The sequence below is a fragment of the Vidua chalybeata genome, chromosome 7 (assembly GCF_026979565.1).
Source record: "Vidua chalybeata isolate OUT-0048 chromosome 7, bVidCha1 merged haplotype, whole genome shotgun sequence".
Taxonomy (NCBI): domain Eukaryota; kingdom Metazoa; phylum Chordata; class Aves; order Passeriformes; family Viduidae; genus Vidua; species Vidua chalybeata.
In genome coordinates this window covers 18,074,724-18,094,796 of record NC_071536.1, presented here as the reverse complement: position 1 = coordinate 18,094,796, position 20,073 = coordinate 18,074,724, and the positions used below count along the sequence as shown (strand labels likewise).

The 20,073-nt window shown below is 36.8% G+C and overlaps 1 long non-coding RNA gene across 1 annotated transcript; it reads right to left on the bottom strand.

The window, feature by feature from the left end:
- Positions 1-13,264: 13,264 nt before the first annotated feature.
- Positions 13,265-19,758, bottom strand: LOC128790925 (uncharacterized). Its single transcript, XR_008431903.1, has 3 exons — positions 19,223-19,758; positions 17,124-17,254; positions 13,265-13,415 (listed from the first exon to the last, which is right to left on the bottom strand). It is a non-coding gene; the product is annotated as an uncharacterized LOC128790925 (long non-coding RNA).
- Positions 19,759-20,073: the final 315 nt, after the last annotated feature.

The window sequence follows — 20,073 nt, the reverse complement described above, 5'->3', positions numbered from 1 at the left end:
TTTGTGGAGGGACATCCTATTTTATACCATTTTTTTAAAAAATAAGCAAGCCATATATAGATCAAGCATGTGTCTTCTGTGCAAGAGTAATAATCACATTTCACCAAAAATTGAATAAGTCTATTGTGTAAATGAAGGACTCCCTAAGCACACATTAACAAGAGAGACCATAGCAATCTATCATCTCAACGATCCCTGAACAACAGGATCTGTAAGTAATTTGGATAGAACAGATTGTGACAGCTTCATAGGAATTACTGCAAGTTGCATAGGCAAAAATCTACAGAATAAAAGGAATAGAAATAGGATGTAGGTTGTTCTGTCAATTCACATATGATCAAGCATTGAAAATAGCCTTGCTAAAACAAGTGCTTTTCTCACTAGAATAAGAAGACAGGGATATTACTGGAGTGCCTGAAGAGTCACATGAGAGCTAACCATAATGATAAAATCAAAGAAATACTGTGTTGCTAAAAGAAAATATAAATAAATCAAAAATATTTATTTTTATGTTTCAGTTAAAGCAAAACTTAGCCCTATATTTCTCATAATGTATAAAAATATTATGCATATAATATTGTAAATACATAAATATATACGTCTATCCGTATCTATCTCTGTATCTATCTATATCTTAGCTTGACTGGTCTCCCAGTAAACTTATCAGTCCTATGACTAAAGTGTTAGAACAGAAAAACCTGGATCCATTTCTTACAAGAAGTTAATACCAAATTATTAATGTATGACAGACTCTGGTACAGATAGAAGTAAGTGTGCTGGTATTATTTCAGTTATAAATCTTTTATCTCACCTCCTTCATTTGTCCTTTGTATATCATCTTATATTGAGATAGTCACAAGAAATTTGACAAGAAAGGCAATGCTTGAAAACTGTGCTATCCTTTTCTTTGAGAAACAATTCTGCTTTTCTCCATCTTATGGAACTCTCAAACAAGACACACACAATGAAATGCTTCATAGACAGTGAGAGCATATGGCAAAATACAATCCTCTCATCTCAACTTCTCTGCAAAAGAACTAAGAAGTTGCTGTCTATGAATGATTAGAATTTATCTGCCAGCCCATAGCTGTGAATAGTCAGAAAAGAGATATTTTAGAATAGTTCAGAAATGCTTGTCCACATTGGACTAACTTTTCATGCCAACACTTTTGCTACTGACATAAGTGTATCATGTCAATAGGGAAGTGTTTACAGTTTGACAATTTTGCATGAATAGAAAGAAACAACAGAAAGTTTAAAAAGACAAGCTGAAAGGAACAAAAGGTAGTATGTCAATGCCCTAGCAAAAGGCCAGTTTTTTACTTATAATATGCCACCTAAAATTTAGCACCTTGATTTTAAATAAATACTTCATTTATATTCTCTCTTCTCTGTTCAGGGATTGCTCCATGTCAGGTTGATACAGATCATTTAATCAGTACCTCACTGCACTTCACAAAAGCCACTAATGACCCTTCCTCTCCCTTCCATAAAGCTCAGTGAGAGTTTTGCCACAACGTTCATGGGAGTTAGAGATATCTCACTTCTCAGCTCTGTTGTGAGAGGTATGAAAATAGTTCACAACTGCAACACATTACTGGAAACTTAGGCCACAAGATGGTGTTCTGAATGCACATTAGAAGCCAAACCAACAGATCCCAAAACACCTTAATAATGACTGATTCATCTAAATTGTAACACCTTTTTTCCATACTTTTCTGAAACTTTGATGTCTCTCAGTGTTATTATTCACTAACTTCAAACAACTTTTGTAAGTAAAGCAGACTAAAAAATGAAAAAAGGCATATAACTTAGAAAAGTGTGATCATAATAAAATAACAATACATTGCAAATAACAGCTGCCTCTACAGAAAGAGCTCTATGGGAATGCTACAGCATTTGTATTTACTAATCTGTTGTAATGCAGTGGGCTGTGTTTACTTTTCTCTTTGCCTTCCAACACCAATGAAACTCTTCCCTCGTGAATATACTCCTTCAGTGAACAGTTTTGCTCTCTGACTCCCAAGTGCTGCTTTCTCCAGCTGAGATGAGTAGCTGGTGTGAAAAACTTTAGGGAGCAGCAAAAGAGTTTGAGACATCAAAGCTGCTACTATCATCTTTTACCAATAAAATGTTTAATTTTGGCTACTGCAGCAAAAGTGCCTTCAGTGCTTTCATTCATTCATAAGTCACTAACACTGAAAAACGTTTCTGAGTTTTTACCCAATAAATAGGTGCGCTAAAAAATGCAGAGTGAGACAACCAAAAAGTAACTGCCCACTTTGAAAACAGTTTAGCCTAGCTAAAACTTTTTTATTTCTGTAAATCTTGTTTCTAAAAGAGCACTAGTGTTGGCAACTTCTTGTATCTTCTATCATATAAAAACTAGAGCACTCAGTCAGGAATCTGAGGGTATTTAAAATCACACATTTGTCCCCTATTTGCCCCCTTCAGAGTGCCATCTCTGAGAATTTCCCCCCCCCCCCCCATCCCATCCCTGGGATTTTGGGTGAGAAATTTCACTAAATCTGTTTTTCTTCACTTCCTTTTCTTCCATTAAGCCATCAAAACCCTTTTTCCTAATTCAGGCAACCCCAAACACATTTAAAACATGTAAATCTAATTGTAATAAATACAAAAAGCAAAAAAAAAAAAAAAAAAAAAAAAGGTGAATACCATAGAATGCAAACCTGACAGGTTAGTGACTTTTATCCTGAAGAGAGGATTACTTGGCACCTGGTCACAAACTCAGTGCAGACACAAAAGTGAGACTACAACAGTTAGGGTCAGATTCAAGAATTTAAGTCTTCACTGCAACACCTTCACTGAAAATCCCACTGTGTTTAATTTCAAGATACAAGTTCTTCTGCTCTCTGCTTCAGGGCAGTCAAATACAATTCAGCTTTGATCCAAAACCCTTATATTGTCACAGCATATATAAGCTGCAGAGAAAAAGGACAAAAACAGCTGTAGAACTGAAGCATTTGGTCTGAAGCATTCTGTGCAGAGCTCAGAACCTGTGGCTGTTAAAATCAGTCTGCACAGGGCGAGACAGCTTGATTCACGTGCTTAGAGTTGAATGTTCTTTCCAGGTAATTTTGAAACCAATTCCACTGTACTAAAGCCACCTTTTTTTAAACAGCCACAATATGATAAAGGGATAATTTTCATTAATAAAATTTCATCTACTGCAAACCATTTTGAAAAGCAGAGTCCTTCTCCCCAGTAACTGCTAATTACAGCCAGAACATTCTAGCTTTCCTTGTCTCAACTGAACATACACATTGTTTTTCTGACAATTAATGCATCATAGACTACACTATGTTCCTAAGTCCACTACTTTTTCAAAAAATATAAGACATAAAATTGTATTTAATTGTGTATACAGCTTAAATATATTATCCCAATACACAGCAACATTTCAGAAATTTTATTAAACAAAAAATACTAATGCGGAAGAAAAGTTCCACTGGGTAACAGCTGCTGCCTTTTCTAGGGTTCCAAGTAATTGTTATCTTTTAAATATAACAAATGTTCTTAAAACTTCTGAATGCATACACTTTGCTGGACATTTTCTGTTCCTCCTTCTAGGTCTATTTTGAAAACCTCTGCATAAGCTCATTTCAATTTCTAAAAATACATGTAATTATACTCACAAGTTTAAAATCTTGGCACTTTTATATTTCTAAACATAAGATTCCAGTTAATCATATAACTGTATAATATCAGCCTGTGATAGTGAAGATGCCCCTGTAAAAAAAAAAGAGTAAAAAATGTTTTGCTTTTCAGTGCTTGATGCATGATAATTAATACCCATTTTGTTCTAGAAATGCATGAAATACAGAGAAACCTTTAAGTTTTGACAGACAAACTGAGCAGAGATGCACATGCATTAGTATAACAGGGCACATACTTAGTGGTAGCAAGATGATCTGTGGTAGAGTAAGCTGAATGAAGGATATAAATTTCTAGAGCAGAAAGGGAGACAGAAGTAGCAGCTTTTGGGGGTTTAAAGAAAATCTCTTGTATAAATAAAATCCCATGGATTGGCATCAATCTGCAAATATTTTCTATCATTCTGAAGATTTTTATCCTTCTTTTTCCAAATAAATGAAAAATGTCAAAAAATATCAAAGAAATAACCCAAAACCCAAACCAACCACACAAAAACCAAAGAAAGAAAGAAAGGAAGCCTTTTCAAGAAAATAATAAAAAAAAAAAACTAAAAAAAAAAAAAAAAAAAAAAACCAAAAAAAGAAAAAAACAGAACAAATCCTCAATATCAGTAGTTCTGAGGTTTTTTTCTTTTAATTTTCTTTTATTTCTTCCCAGACAAAAATCCTTTGCCAATATTGAGCAAAAGTTAGGAAATGTTTGAATTTTTTAAGGGTTCTTTTTATGATGAGTTCAGTATGAACAGTAAAAAACATCATCCTACCCTCAGAGCTATCTTTTCCTCAACATTGTGCAAGATGTAGTAAATATTTACATCCTTATGCTTCACTCTACTCCCCTGTATAATGATATGCTGCCATACCTACACTGTCTTTATCTAAAGTCTGATTCATTAATGATTGTAAGGAACACTGAGAAGCTCACTTAAAAGCATAATATCAGAAACAGCTTTTTCAAGGAGCATCATAAATGAAGTGTCATTATAATAAAATCCAACTTTTCTATAAGAAAGGGTACAATCACATTCATATGTATTTCCTACACACTAGAAAGAATTATATTGAAAGTTTCTAATCAACAAAAATGCACTGATATCCATGTTTAAGTACAAAAGGGATCATTCAGTAATTATTCTATTTTTAACTTCTCATATTTGTGAACTGGAAGCCAAGTACAAGAACAGGCTTAAGCTGATCCTTACCAGACACCAGGCCACTAAGGGTTACAGTCTGCATCTCTGCTTTGTTCCTGCTCTCCTATGCCAAGGTGCAACAGAGAGGCCTAGCTCCAGGTGATTCCATGTGCCATATGTGCTGCATTTCCTGCACACACTAGGAGTTGGGAACAGTATTTCCACATTTACAGCTAGTCTGTTTTTCTTGCTTTTTGCCATTTTAAGCCTGCTGTCTCCTGTTATTTATACATTTTATTTAATATGTGCTTTTTCTTTTTTTACCCCAAATACCAAGGACAACTAAAAACATACAACAGACAGGCACAGCAGGGAAAATGGAAGTATGCACTCAAAGACACGCAGCCAAATTCAGCCCTTTGGAGAATCTGCTCAGAGAAGCATGAAATTTTCACAGATGTCTGAGTAGTGCAAGGATAGCACGACTGACATGTTCTGCTGTCTTTGCTATCCAGAATATATTTGTGGATAGCTCTAGATGTGGGAGGGGCTTCCTTTTCACAGCATTTGAAATCCACATAGCCATTTCCAAAAGAGGAAGACATACTAAAATTGCTGACCCACATGCCGAGCCTTAGCCTCTCTCAGTGCTCCTACTGGCTTTGAAGGGGCCATTCATATGGAAAGTTACATTATATAGCATGGGCTCAGTTGTATGGCCAGATTTTAGGATGTATGCCAGCTTTGCTGAGGCACCTCAAACTGATAAACATCTCTGCCATGAAGGGGCAAAAAGGAACAGAGGAGGCAGAGACACCGTGGATCATGCTGCAGCTGTGCTCCAGAGAGCTCCAACAGCAGTGATGCTGGCATGGGAAGAAAAAGAACAAGGAGATAAGACCATTCAGACAACAGTCTTGGGGTATTATTAGAGCTGCCATGCAGCACACCTCTACTAGAACACCCTAATGCAAAGGGTAGTTCCTCATACATAGACTCCCCATGGAGCCAGCATACTCACGTAGGTTTGCAGAGGCAGTAAGATGGCAATCACTGGCAGTGATTGTCCTCCCCCAGTTGGCATTTGGAGTGGTGATGGTTTAAACACTGCCAGGAACAATAGAACAATAAGATATATCCAATGCTACAGATTAATCATTTCTCAGATTAATGTGGAAATTAAGAGTCTATAAAAGCAACAAGCAATAGCAAACATTTTTCATTTGTTACAAGTACTATGATCCAGATTTTGTCCTGTTCAAACATCTCTATCTCTTAAAAAAACCAAAAAAAAAAAAACCAAAAAAAAAAACCAAAAAAAAACCCCCCAAAAAACCAAAACAAAAAAACACAGCAAAAAAAAAAAAAAAAAAAAAAACAAACCAAACGAACAAACAAAAAACAAAAACAAAACAAAACAAAAAAACCCAACCACAATATTTTAAAGTAAATTCCATGCATAGGTCTATTTTTAGCAACCAAGTCTACAAAAACAGGGCTCAGGGTCAACAGTGTTAATCCAAAAACCAATATACTTAACATCACAACCCGATTTCTATGTTCTGATCAGAAAGACTCTTTTCTGACAACATTCATATAATTAAATAACAGTGAATCTTCCATTAAATACAAGAGCTGATTCTCATCTCACAAGAATTGATGGCAAATTTGGTGGCTGAAGTTTGAAAACAATCACACTCCATTTATATCTAACATATATAACATGCAAAGTTTGGGATATGGAAAGGGCCAGTGTGTTTGCTGTTGTTTTGTGTTCTTTTTTTCCCCACAGGAAAAAGATCTGGCAGCATACATCTGTTTCACAGTAAAAACGAGGTATTAATATTATCCAGTAATTCAGCTGCTTCCCAGCCTTTGGGCAAACTTTGGTGAAGAGAGCAGACTCCCTGTTTTCGTACTTGTTAATCTGTCAGTTTTCTCTTCAGCAATTTACATGAGAATATGTTTGTTTTCATGCAAGTTAAAATCTGGTAGTTTTTTTTCAAATAGCTTAGCAGAGTAATAACTGGCTGTAAAGCTACACCCTGCACTATGAGTGCTGAGTGTCTGCTTAGTAAAGAAAATATGGTAAACCAATATCATAATTGCACAAAATGGAATCCAGACACAATTTCAGAAGATTACATTGAATGCTGATCACTGGGGACATTTCAAGTAGTGTAATAAAAACTCACAGCAACACTAGAAAAATTATAAACTTATAAATAAACTAAAAAACAATTGCTTTATGTGCTGAACTTGGTTGCCCCCAAAAGATGAAAAAGAGCTTTTCTGTTATAGAAACCTACACTGAGGTAGAAAATACATTTTCTGAAATGCCAGATGAAACCCAGAAAATTAATGTTTTCTATTTCTCCTGGGAGACTTTTTGAATTATCAAGGTAGAAACTCAGTAGGAAGCTTTTTAACATGTCAGTTTTATCAATTTTATCTGCCTTTGGAATGAAATTGCTGTCCTTGGCTGCCTTGATTTCAGCCACTCCTGACTCTCTTTTGCCAGGTACCAGTCATGCTTTCAGTGTAACAGCATAGGTCAAAAGATGAAGACATGCTTACATTCACTACTCCCACACTTGCAGTTCAGAACAGGGTAAGGGAATGCAACGTTTGTACTGCCAGGGAGCCGGAAAAGGGCCTTTATATAAATGAAATGCAAGTCTTCAAGTTATGGCCTAGGGGAGACTTAAATAGTGCTGACACCTTTCAGCTGCCCTGCGTGTGTATTCTCAATCCATGGACTGAAGTCCCAACGTCTTGTCCCAGCAAGCACAGGGCTCAGCGCTAACCCTGGAGCTCGCTGCCTGAGAAGATAGGTGTTTCAAGATCCTAGTCAAGAGCTGGAAGTGACTGACACAGCGATAGATCCTGAAAGCCAAAGGTTCACTCTTTCAGTTGAATGGATGAAAATCCCTTCTTGAAACCAGGGCTACAGGTAACGTAAGACATTTCTCTCTCTTAAAGAAAAAGTGAAGCTTGTGAAATGTATTCTGGTATACCCAGAGTTAATTGTCCAACAAGAAATTCTAACACTGTTCAGAGAGTATCTACGTAGTTCAAAATACAATGTAATATGTTCCTCCTAAAAGAAGTTGTCAGTATCTGGTAGGTTTTATTACAATTGCTCATAATAACTAATTACTAGAATGAAAGTGATTCTAGCATAAGGGAAGAAGGTGAAATGAGACCTCCCTGCCTTTTCAACAGTTAATGCACCTGTGCATGTAAAAATACAATGCTTTCTCATATGCATTGTTAATGATGCATTGCATTTTCTTAGATCTGTGGGATGTAATTTCTCTGTTGATGTCCTTGGATATGAGGTAATACCTACAGCAACATATAATTTAAATAAACCTGGTCAAGTAGAGATTTGTGATTTTGTGCCCAACTTGACAAGTCCATTAAATGGCATATGCCTAAGCGCTCAGCTTCTAAAATATACTATCTTTCCTAAGACATTTCATGTCGAACTGCCAAGACAACTATTTCCAAAATGCTGAATTAACATTTCTACAGTGCTGTGTATAATCTGTAACTTTACATTTTTTAACCAGACAACTTCAAAACACTCATTCTTCAGGTACCGTAATGAAGTAATTGTCAAAATAAGCAAGCTTACACAGAACATAAAGACAGAAAAACAAATATTTTTTAACAGAGTCAGGTTTTCAATAAAATAGAGCACAAGTCAGTTTGTGACAAACAGGTATTTCTAGCATGTATCTTGGAGTCTACAAACTGTACATGTATATGGCCATTCTATATTTATATGCAATATCAAAGAAGCAACTGAACAAAACGTGAATTTTCCTTACCCTGACTGAAAACTGTTGTACCAGGACAACCATATCCACTGAGAAAGCAGCATTATTTGGAAAGAGGCCAGCTCAGACAGATGGCAGAGAAAAGGGAATCAGTGAAATGTTCAGTGTTGAAAAGTTTCAGTAGCAATTTAACATGCTAAATGACAAAGAAATTGGTCAGTCTCTTCATCTTCTGATATTACTAAAACCAAACAAAGGCATAGCATAAGCAAAACATATTTTTTGAAATTAAATGAATATAAATTAAATAGAAATGAATAAAAATGAATTTAAATATACAAACAAAGAAATATAATCATCTGTGGTTTTGAGAAAAATATTTAAAATATTCAGTGAAATAAGGTACAGAACAGTAAATTTTTCTCTATACATGTAATCCAAAATATATTCCTGTGTTTTCCAAAAAGAATGCAGCGCATAAAAAAACCCATGCCACTTAGCTACCTTGATTTTTAACATTAGTTTTTGGAACTAGAGTCATTTGATTCTTATCATTTTTATGAACAGCATGACCACCAGTAAGTTTCAAATTTATAACTTTGATTTTAAAAAATGACAGATTTAGTTCAATCTGTTTAGTTTAATCAAGTTCAGGTGCACAATCAATAGGCTATGCCCTTCAAGCCACTGCTCTTTATTTGATGTAGTGCTGCCACAAAAACTCAAGACAGACATGATCTGCTTTCATGTTTAATGCACTGAGCTTAGGAATGCCCAGTGCAACCCCCAAAGTAATGATTTAATCAGATCTAATTAAGCTATTAAACAAATATTCTGTTTCAAAGAGCACACAAAATGTTGATGTAGCACCATCATTCAGCCATTTTTACTCCCCACTTGAATAACTCTGGAAGGCTGATAATTTGGGAATGAAGCTCTAACTACTACTACTGCATCCACAGTGGTCATGGAGACAGGTGGCAGTGAAAGAGTGCAACAAACACCTGCCAGGACACTGGGGGCAATCCTGGTGAATTACAGTGAAACCAGGTATCTTTTGCAGACCCTCTGAGCAGTTCAAGGGAAATGTTTTAGTTAGCCACACTAGTAGGGGTCCTGCAAACATTTTTGTTAAACACACGTCATGTATCTGTACATACTGTCTGTATCTGCTCCTATCCAGCTCAAAGACATGGCCAATGTGGATCCCACTGTGCCACTCATCATGCTATACAACTATTTTCATTTGTGCTGCCACAAATAAAGAATTAAATATAAAAGTGGTACCTCTGGTATGAAATCTAGCTTTTGTTGTCAAGATTATTTCCTTGCCCAGTGACATGAAAGTGATCAGTATGCCATTATGTGGATAAAACAATTAAAAAGTTTCTCAGAACTAACTCTGTCATCTTGGACAGCAAAATTACTGCTGCAAGGAGCCACCAGCACATTTGTTTTCATTATAATCGAATGCACCATCCTCATCAAAATGATAATTTGACAGGGATTTTTTTGTTCAACTCATGACAATTTATCCATGTCAGTATTTATTATCTTACTGTCACAAAAGCTCCTATGCAGAGTGTGACTTCATTTTCCATACATGAGTTTAAAGCAGTAGTTTGCCTGATAAGAAGTGCCAAGCAGCTTATCATTTTGTATTTGCCAAAATTATTTTGTAACAGGTCACTGGGTTTTCCCCTTAGAAAGCAATCTGTATTAAATGCTTTCTTAAAATATTACATAGCCAATGCCTCTACTGGATTAGTTCATTGGAGTACAGTGCTGCTGTTTCAATTAAGCACATCTTGGAATAAAAATTATGGCTAGTTGTAATGAAAACAACTATTAATTCTCAACCATATTTTCTATTTAACACCTCTGTAAATTCTCAGAAGTAATTGCTTTTGTCCACTTACAAGAATATAAGCTGGGAAAAAGTGGATTTATTATTAGCAAAACACCAAGATTAATAAGTGCTGAGTCTTAGCAAAAATCTGAACATTTTACATACTACCCTGGAAAAGTTACAAAGGCACAACAAAATTTACCAACAAGGGTATAGCTATGTAACGATATACAGAAGAGCACTTTAGTGACGAGTATTTAATTTATGAGAGAATTGGATTTCTGGCTGCAGTTTGTTCCTTCAAATATTGAGATATTCTGTAAATAGGCTGTAAAAAGATAGACTGTAAAAAGCCTTCTTATATTCTCTGTAGAACATTTTCCTAACCATCACCAGCCCTCAATATGCTCACCTTTGTATGATGCTGGTTTGTACATTCTAAACTTGCTTCCATCTCTTCTGCCTGATTTTTTTCTGAGGTACACCATCTGAGTCGACCTCAAAAGTCAGTAACACTCTTCATGATGCACTGGTCTTTCTTGACTGGGATTTAACACTTTATTTTACTTCTAATATCTGCCTGCCTTTACAGGGACTCTATGGATAAATTCCTGTGATTATGCCCTCCAATTTCCAGATTTCTGTCAGGTGTTTTGTTTCCTTGTGCTCCTCTGTCTGCATCTGAAGTCTCTAATCTTTCACCTATGTGGCAACTTCTTTGGGACTCTGTCTTGGGTTAGTGTTTCCCCCAGCCCCAGATATTACCTCTTTTGACTTCAAAAATAAATCCCTCTAGTGTACATATGTCAACACAAAGTACTTCAGTTCCCTAACACCTGCATCTTTCCGCTCTGACAGCTCTCTCTGGATAACTAGCTGAATATCATTGTGGCTGAAACAGAGCTGTTACTATCCTCACCCTTCTCTCTCTCTCCAAGTTAACCTTGCACAAGGTTTCCTGTCATCATACGGCCATCCTGCAGATTCCTCAAACATGTAATTCAGATATCTTCAACTTAGACTTGTCTATAGGCCCTCTAATAGCTACATACAATAATTACAGAGCCTTGCTGCTTAGTGCATGAGGTAAAGTTTTTTTCCAAACATCCATATAGATAAAAGTCTTCTCCAAGCCCTTACCATCTTGGTTTCTTCTAATTCTACCAAACGTCATCCTGTTGGATGGTCAAATAGTAACACATATATCTTAGTGACACTGCTCTTCATGCTCAGGAGGAGATTTTCAGAAATAATTGTGCAGGATCATGTTATCTTCAAATCCTTCCTTCCAACTTTCTTTGTGGTTTTGTTTTGGGTTTTTTTATTATTTGTTTGTTTGGTTTTTTTTTTTTTTTCTTTTACCACTGTGTCAGTTAAATGCTGATAAAACTGCTGTGCTATGCTCCCAGATCTGCACTTCCACTGGGTCTCCTGCTTCCCGGTTACACCTCCACTGCAAGGTCTTTGGAGCAGGGCCAGCTTCTTGTGTTTGTACAGCGCCACCCACAGCAAAGCCCATTTTATGACTAGGACTTCTGGAAGACATAGACCAGTACTGCAAACTACAGCAAAGCATCACTGTGGTAAGAGCAGCTGTCTCTGTCAGCATAACTTTCCTTGCTGCAGAAGAGAGAGAAACCCCAGCAGACCCTTCTTCCCACAATTGTCTGCTGCAGCTTCTCTTAGCAAAACAGTGTCTGCTTGACTTAGAGGCAGTTTCTCCAAGGGACACATCAGTGTCTCACCCTTTAAAGCCTGTCTAGCAACCAACCAGCTCTTCTTCCTCATCTGAGAAAGAATAAGGTAAAGCTTTAAGAGGCAGATCAAACAAAAACTGTCAAAACAAGCGTGGTTAGATCTAGAACCTGTTATATTTAAAGGAAATGCTAAATTTACTGTAATGGGCTTTGACAAAAGTCCCCTGCTACAAAGAAAAACAGGCAGAAATTGGCTGAGTCATCTCAGTAAGAGGCAGAGCTCTCTTCCAGTCCCACCAGTTCCTTATCCAGCCATTCCCAGCCACCTGCTGGCAGTTCACACTCCCTCTCCAGGCTGACTTCCTGTAAAACTAATATATTCCAGCTGTTCTCCAGTCCCAGGCCTTAACCCTTGCTTCCTTTCACTAAATACTCACTGTCTTCCTCTTCATCTTTGTTTTTCCAGAGGAATTTTGTGTCATGGTCATTATGTAACTCTGTGATGAGGCCTAAGACAAAAGGTGAACTGTTTAGATTGCAGAGTAAAATAAAGAAATAAAAAAGTCCCAAATTTGGATCTTCTACCTTTGAATTCAAGCATGGGAATTCTGGAGAGGTGAAAAAGATAAAAATAACGATCTCTTCTGGATCTGAATATTTTGCAATCACTTGGTATTTTCATTCTAATGAGAACTTAAAAATACATTATAAACAGGCCTTAAGAATTTCCCTTTCAAATTTATATCTCAGGAACAAAATTATTCCTTGCCACCCAATTTATATATATATATATATATATATATATATATATATATATATTTTCTATACTTTTCATATATATATATATATATGGATATAAACACCCTTATTCTAGTTCTGTAGGAAAACTGCTGCTTTGGTAAATGTACAAAAAGCACATACAGCCTCAGTACTGTTGCCATGTGTTACTGGTCATCATGAGAACAAATTCATGGAAAAAACCCTATAGTTTCTTTCTAAAAATAAAAGAAAGCCTTATTTTGATTTCACTAAACTAAATAAAAAAGTATTATGAGAATTTCATATGTGTCTTGTCATACTTATAACCAGATACAGTATCAAGAATGAGTACTTGTTCTTCAACTCCATCTGTGGTTCCTTCTTATAGGGGAACAGTCAAATTCTTGCTGACATGAATTCTTCAAGAAGGTTGCTTTGCTGCTCTTCAAAACGTATTTTCCCATCCTCAGGTACTGTGTGTGGCCAGCCATTGTAACTGTTTTCAGTTCAAGTGGAATCTGTCAGTAAGTCAAATACAGGGACATAATTTAGGTTCTAAAACGTGAATCTGGGAGATGATGGGGGTAAAACACATTTCTGAAAGAAACCTCTCAGCCACAGGAGTTCTACAATGACTGTACAGACACGAGGATAACATGGTAGCATGCATTTAAACCCACCTTGCACTCCAGCTGTTCACATATGAAGATTCAATTCACAGTCTGCACACTGTATGTGTTTTGTGACAGGACATATTACAAAGTCATTAGCTGATAGACCTTACTGCAGGACCAAGGTACTCTCAAATGCTTACACATGGAAAGAAGCACTTGGGGCTGCAGTGCAAATATCCATGAGGGATGGCATTGACGTGCACCTTTCTGGAGGTATTTACACAAGGCAAGCCAGCTATCAAAAGGAGAAAGCTGATTCAGTGCTCTCTATAAGGACTTTAAACATTTTGAGAAACTCCCTCATTTATTAGGAACAACAAGGTTTTGGTGATCATCAGACATCCTAACAGGAGGCTAAAGTGCACTTGGGCCTACATCTGAACTTTCATGGAGTTGAGAGTCCTTATCAATAAAGTAAAAATTATTTGAATAACAGTTTTTACTACAGAGAAATAAAACAACAAAATTAATTCAAATTCTAACTTTTTTAAATTGTATACAGTGATCGATATCTACATTCTCAATCTTTAAAAATGTTTTTAAATTATATATTATTTGTAAGGGAATCAGAAACTGTACAACATGAAAAGCAATTAGAGCATTGTATATCCATAACAAGTACTTCAACAGATAGATATAGAGAAAGAAGAATAAAATGGATTACCCTAAAGCATGCAGAAATTGGTTCAGAAATGTTTCAAAATTTTGCAATGGAGTTCTGAAGGCAAATATGGGAAACAACAAAAAAAAATCCTGTGGATGAGGACTAATCTTCTCTACTGAGCCTATATCCAGATGTTTTTCTCTGCCCTCAAGAAAGCTAAATGATGAGGTATGGAATATAATTTGGATATTTATTTCTAGACCAAATATAAATTACTCCTTGGTTCCTTTTGCCTTTTGTAATTTGGGGGGGTTTAGATCTTGCCTCTTAAGTTTGCTAAATTCAGAGTCCATCTGAAACTTTTCCCTATGATAGGAGCACCCTGTGAAAGAAGAGAGCTGGTAGTTTCTATCAACCCAGAACTGACTTTCAAGACAACTAAGATGGCTGTCACAAGAGTTTTGCTATATGCTTCATTTGAAGAAGGTAAAATTATATGTCTGAAGAGTGGAAATTTGACAAGTATTGATTTTAACTCTCAGGTACAAATCTCTCCAATTAATTTTTGTATTTGACACTTTAGGGAGACTTATAGGGAAAATGAAAACATGAGTTTCCTACTTAAGCTTCTTTTTATATAAAGTGGAATGCCAGTAAAACAGCCTTCAATTGCCACACCTCCAAGTGACTGCCGGAGATCCAAGATATGGGGACACAGGGCAAGAGGCAAAACTTTATCTATTTTTTTGAGTAACTGGTGACCTTACTCTAACCTGTGTCTTTGGCATTGATTATATCCTTCTGCTGTAATGTACAACAATGACATTTAACAGAGATGCTTTAGCCAGCTCTTGCTAAGCAATGTATCAACTACCAAAAGCAAAAGCCGACCAGTCTTTACAAGTTGCTAAGAAAGATGTTTAGAAGTATTTGAAAGACACAATCTCTAGGCTAGCTAGCAATTTTCTGAAGATATTTTCTTATTTTTTCTTACTCAGATAGCTTCAAATGGTGATTTGGGCAGCTGGAACCTGGGGGCATATTTGCTTCATTACATAAAATATTTTGTCAGCTGGAGCTGATTTTTTGTTAGCATACAGATGGACTTAGAAAACCTTCAAAGACCTTACAAATATATTTTGTTTTAAATGTAAATACCACTCTGGTATCATTAATAGCCAAGCTAGCTTGTTTCTCTTAGCATTTTACACCTTATATGACAATAATCTCAGAGCTTTATTTTGCCTGATATAAATTTTCATTAAGCTTGCAGAGGGCTCTTTCTGTCTTTCCTGACTGATTCAGGTTTAATTGGCCTCTAAGGATAGTAAGATGTTTGAGGGCTCTTTCAGAATCTGTGTTCCTCTACTTCTTTGCCAAATATTTTTTATTTCATCTAGCAATTTGTTTCTATCAGCTTCTTTTCTCCATTTTTGCTGCCAAAGCTGCTACATTTTTTCTCTTATACTGCAATCATTCCCCTCCATCAGTGGTCTTGGAAGAAACACCATTTTTTAGGTAGCTCCTCCTTTTATTTCAAAGTCCATTATGTTATGTCCAAAAAGGTTGTTAGAAGATTTTTTTCTATTTGCCTCTACTCCAGTCTCAGTGAATCTCTGTAATAGATGTGTGGGCTGACCATGCCATTTAACTTCTTTCCAGCAAGGCCAAACTGAGTATGAGGAAGTCGGAACATAATTGAATGTAAGATAGAGACAGGATGAAAAAAATAGAAAACCAAAAACCCCTATTATGTAAGAAATTCAAAATTATAGACAAAAGTACTTTCTTTTTCTTTCTTAATAACCACATAACATTCTTGAAACTTTTTTTCCTTCTTTCTGTCAGGGAAGCCTAGGATTCTTGTACAGTTTCCTTCAAACTGAACTAAAAGTTTTTGTATCCTTTGGTATTTTCCTGATTTTTCATTCTCTTCTGTGTGGATATAGAAGCCTCCATTTCAGCAATATTCTATTTCCATAAAGAGTACTAGATCTATTATTTGCTTGCTGTACCTTTAATTGTGCTTTTATAGTTTCAGAAACAGTCCCATTCTGCACCATTAATTAGCAGATCTCTAAGCTGGTAGCTCACAGTTTTTGGGCTGCCTTTGTAGCCAGTACACCTCTGCTCCTCTATGCAGCTTTATTTATTTAACAGATTTCCAGCCATAATGTTTGTAGCAGTCAAAGCCATCTCTTTTTTCATCAGTGGGCACAACTTTCAAATTAATGGCCATTTTATACAGCTGAATACTCAGAGAGCCAAGCTTGGCTGGAGATGGATTCTGATTTTTCACAGATGACACTTGGTTTTTCAGTAGAGCAAACCTCAAATTTTGAACCATGACATCCTCAAATATGGCCACATGTTTGTGTCATATTCTGATGTTCAGAAGTCTTTTAAAATGGAAGGACAACTGCTCCAGAATTTGCTGAAGTTCTGGATGGTAACAGCAGAAATTTTATCAAAAGGAATCTAGCAAAAGTCAATAATGCACTGTACAAAGTTTTTTATGTGTAAGAACTAAAAATTGCTCAGAAAGGCCAAAACAATATCCTTTTTATACTTTCTACAATAGGGAGAGAGAAAAGACAGGTTTCTAGGGAGATAAAAGTTAGGGGAAATAAGTAACAGGGAAGAGATAGAGAAATAAAATGTTAAGACAGAGAGATGACTGTCAGAAATTGTGTGCTTCTGATCCAAATGTGGTGGATGCTTCCATTAAAGCAGCTGTCTCAAATTAATAAACACCTTGGATGAAATTCTGCATCTCTTAAACATCCAGGGAGATAACATTCCACCACAGTCCTTGAGATCAAATGAAGTAACATACAGATGTTTAAGACTGCCACTAGCATGCCTTCTGTAGGCCTTCTTGAAATGAAAAGAATGAGAGAGAATAGAACTGAAAAGTTTAACAGTTTCATGCAAGAATTTATGCTTACCTGGCTGAAGAGAATCAGGAAAGTTTGTACTCCTAGCTCAGGTACTTCTTGTCAAGGTGTAGCTTGTCTTGGACCTTTCCATTTTTTTTCCTTAGCACATACAAAACTTCCATGCTTCAATAAATAGGGATCTAAGTTAACAAGCAATGATAAACAACAAAGCCTCACATTACCTCACAATCCTCAAATACATTTTGAAGTCTTGGGATTGTAAATTCATATTTTGTTTGCCTGCTATGCGCAAGTCATCTGCACACACTAAATGGACATATAAAAAGTGTGCTGTCAAACAGAAACTAAATGAGAAAAGAGTAGAAAACTTTTAGCCTCTGTGGCATTTTCCAGTTATGCTACTTCAAATGTTCCTCAGATGAAGCAAATACTCAAAGAGAGATGTCAGTTAAAATTGCTGGGATCACTACTACGTGCTGAACACTGCACTTGAAAAACAAATCACATTTTGCATGCACACACCAGTCTTTAAACATTCAGATTGCAAACTGTTTATATTTGACATGCCAAGTGGGGGAGGAAGGATGGTGTTAATTTTTTAATAACTGAGATAACTATTAATTTTTTAAAAAAAATTTTTGTAATCCTTCACAACTGCTTACATGCTCTGGTTCTGAAGTCTACAATCTTACAATGTTTGGTGCTCAATTTTAAAACTAGTCTGTTTCTTAAGTAACATGAACATTGAGAAAAAATTTAGAGCCCTAACTCAAAATAATAAGAGTTTCATCTGACTTACTTTTTGTGGTGTAACGCTGAACCGAGCTTTCATGTGGCAAACCATTTATGACTTTTGTCATAAAACTTACCAAAATGAAAAGATATAACTTGTGTGTAAGCAATAAATTATTTATGAATTTGTAAACTTAATATATTTGTAAACTTATTATATATTTTCATAGAAGTGAGACTTTTCTCTACTTGTATAGGCTTTATTGCATGAAATTATACAGATGGGATAATGCAGTCTTGAATAAATTTTGAAACCTATTCAATGACTGGACAAGAGAAATTCACAAAGAGCTTTCTTTACCTTAATGTTCCCAGATGCAAAGATTCCTTGAAGTGACATCAGGCCAGTTAATTCTGCCCCCTTTTTACACGTTCAGCATTCAAGAACAGAGTCCTCAGTTTGTTTTTTCACCCACTGTATCACTCATAAGCAGGACAGAAGAAAGTTTTGACCGTTTCTACCCCAAAGCTCTCTACCTTCCAGAAACAGACAGGAAACATTTGTTGCTCTTGCTTGAAGAGGCAAGAGGAACAAAGAGGCTTCTAAGAAATTTGGAGAGCTGCAGAAGAGACAAGTATTAAGGGAGGCTAGAAACAAAGGCAATGAAGGGATTAACACTGGAAGGTGACAGCTCGCCTCCCTTACTCTGCTCCTGAAGTTTGAGTTGACCATTATTATTCCCACTCACTAGTGTTCAGTATTGTATGTGTACTGACCAGGAAAACTGTAAAATTTGCCACATCCTTCAGTCCTCCTGCATTTTAATCCTTCTGCATATTTTTTACAGCTACTCCTTCCTCTGAATATTGTTAAGATTTTCAGGGAAGCTGGAAAGCAATCCTTACTCCAAATCTCTGATGAGCAAATATTAAATTGGTACTAGCACAATTGAAAATGGAACTATTTTAATTCTTCAGGTAAATACTGACTGGGGAGGTCTGGTTTTTGGGGGGTTTTTTTTAAGGAAATATAAAAAAAGACATAAAATGATATTAAGAGTTTATATAGTTTTAAAAGGTGTGTTATTTACAGGAAAAAAAAAAAACAACAACTTGAATAGCTCCTTTGGAAGCTATTAAATAATTATATGCTTAGGACACATTACATGTAGTAAAAACAGCTAGAAATGTACATGGAAAAATTGTTATTAAATCCCATTACCTTAGATGGCAGCTTTGGTACAAATAACCCCAGACAGAGCTCAGGATGTACGTCAGGAACCCAAGGCTGTGACACCTCTGGCTGCCTATGACACTGCCTCACGTCTCACTGGCATGGCAGCACGCTGGCCAAACACCACTAAAAACAAAGGCCGCCAATGCCACACAGTCACACCCATGGCCATGCCTGATACCTGGCTTGTCCTTTTCCTTTTCAGCAGGACCTGGGATGGTCCCCAAGAGCCACACTGTTACCCAAGCCGTGCTCCGTGCGCTGTCCGCGTGCACAGGCGTGTGGCAGCCGCGGGGCTGTGGGGCTGTGGGCCCCGCGCCCGCCACCAGCGTCCTGTGGGGCCTGGAGCGTCACGGGGCGGCTGCCAGGGCCCTGGAGACCAACCCTCCCCACAGCAGGGAAACAAGGCCTCTGGGGCTGGGCAACCGAGAAATGACCTTTTCCTCAGACAATAAATAAAACCAACATGCAAAAGAGCCGCAGAAGTGAAGACGCAAGCAAACCTGACACTGCCACAGGACCAGTCCATTCTCCCGTACTTAGTTGCTAGGATAGACACAATATCCTTGCACCTGAAATGAAAGGACTCAGCCAAAATGTGGCTCAAGCAGCACAGTTCAAACTTCAGTGCATATCTGGTTTTCTCCATCATAAATCACCTATAGGAGTGCACATTTCCAGGTACAAGTTTCATTAGTCCTCGAGAAATAGTGCATATTATGGCAAATCTCAGTCTAGTGTGTGGGCTTCTGCTGGGATTATGGTATATATGACCTAGCAGGAAAACTACAAGACAGAGAAGTGCACAGCTCAGTAAAGAACCAAAAGGCAGTAAGGACTGTTATGAAAGCATCATGAATGTCAGAAAGCTTTATGCAGCTCTCAATTTTTTTTAATCCCCTTTCCTTGCTTTAGTGCATCTTGTCTGACTCATCAACAGCCCCCCCCAAATGGCTGCAAGTCACACTTGCCTGGAACCTATACTCCAGAAGGTTTCACTGGAACACCAGGGATTAGGATCCATAAACTCTA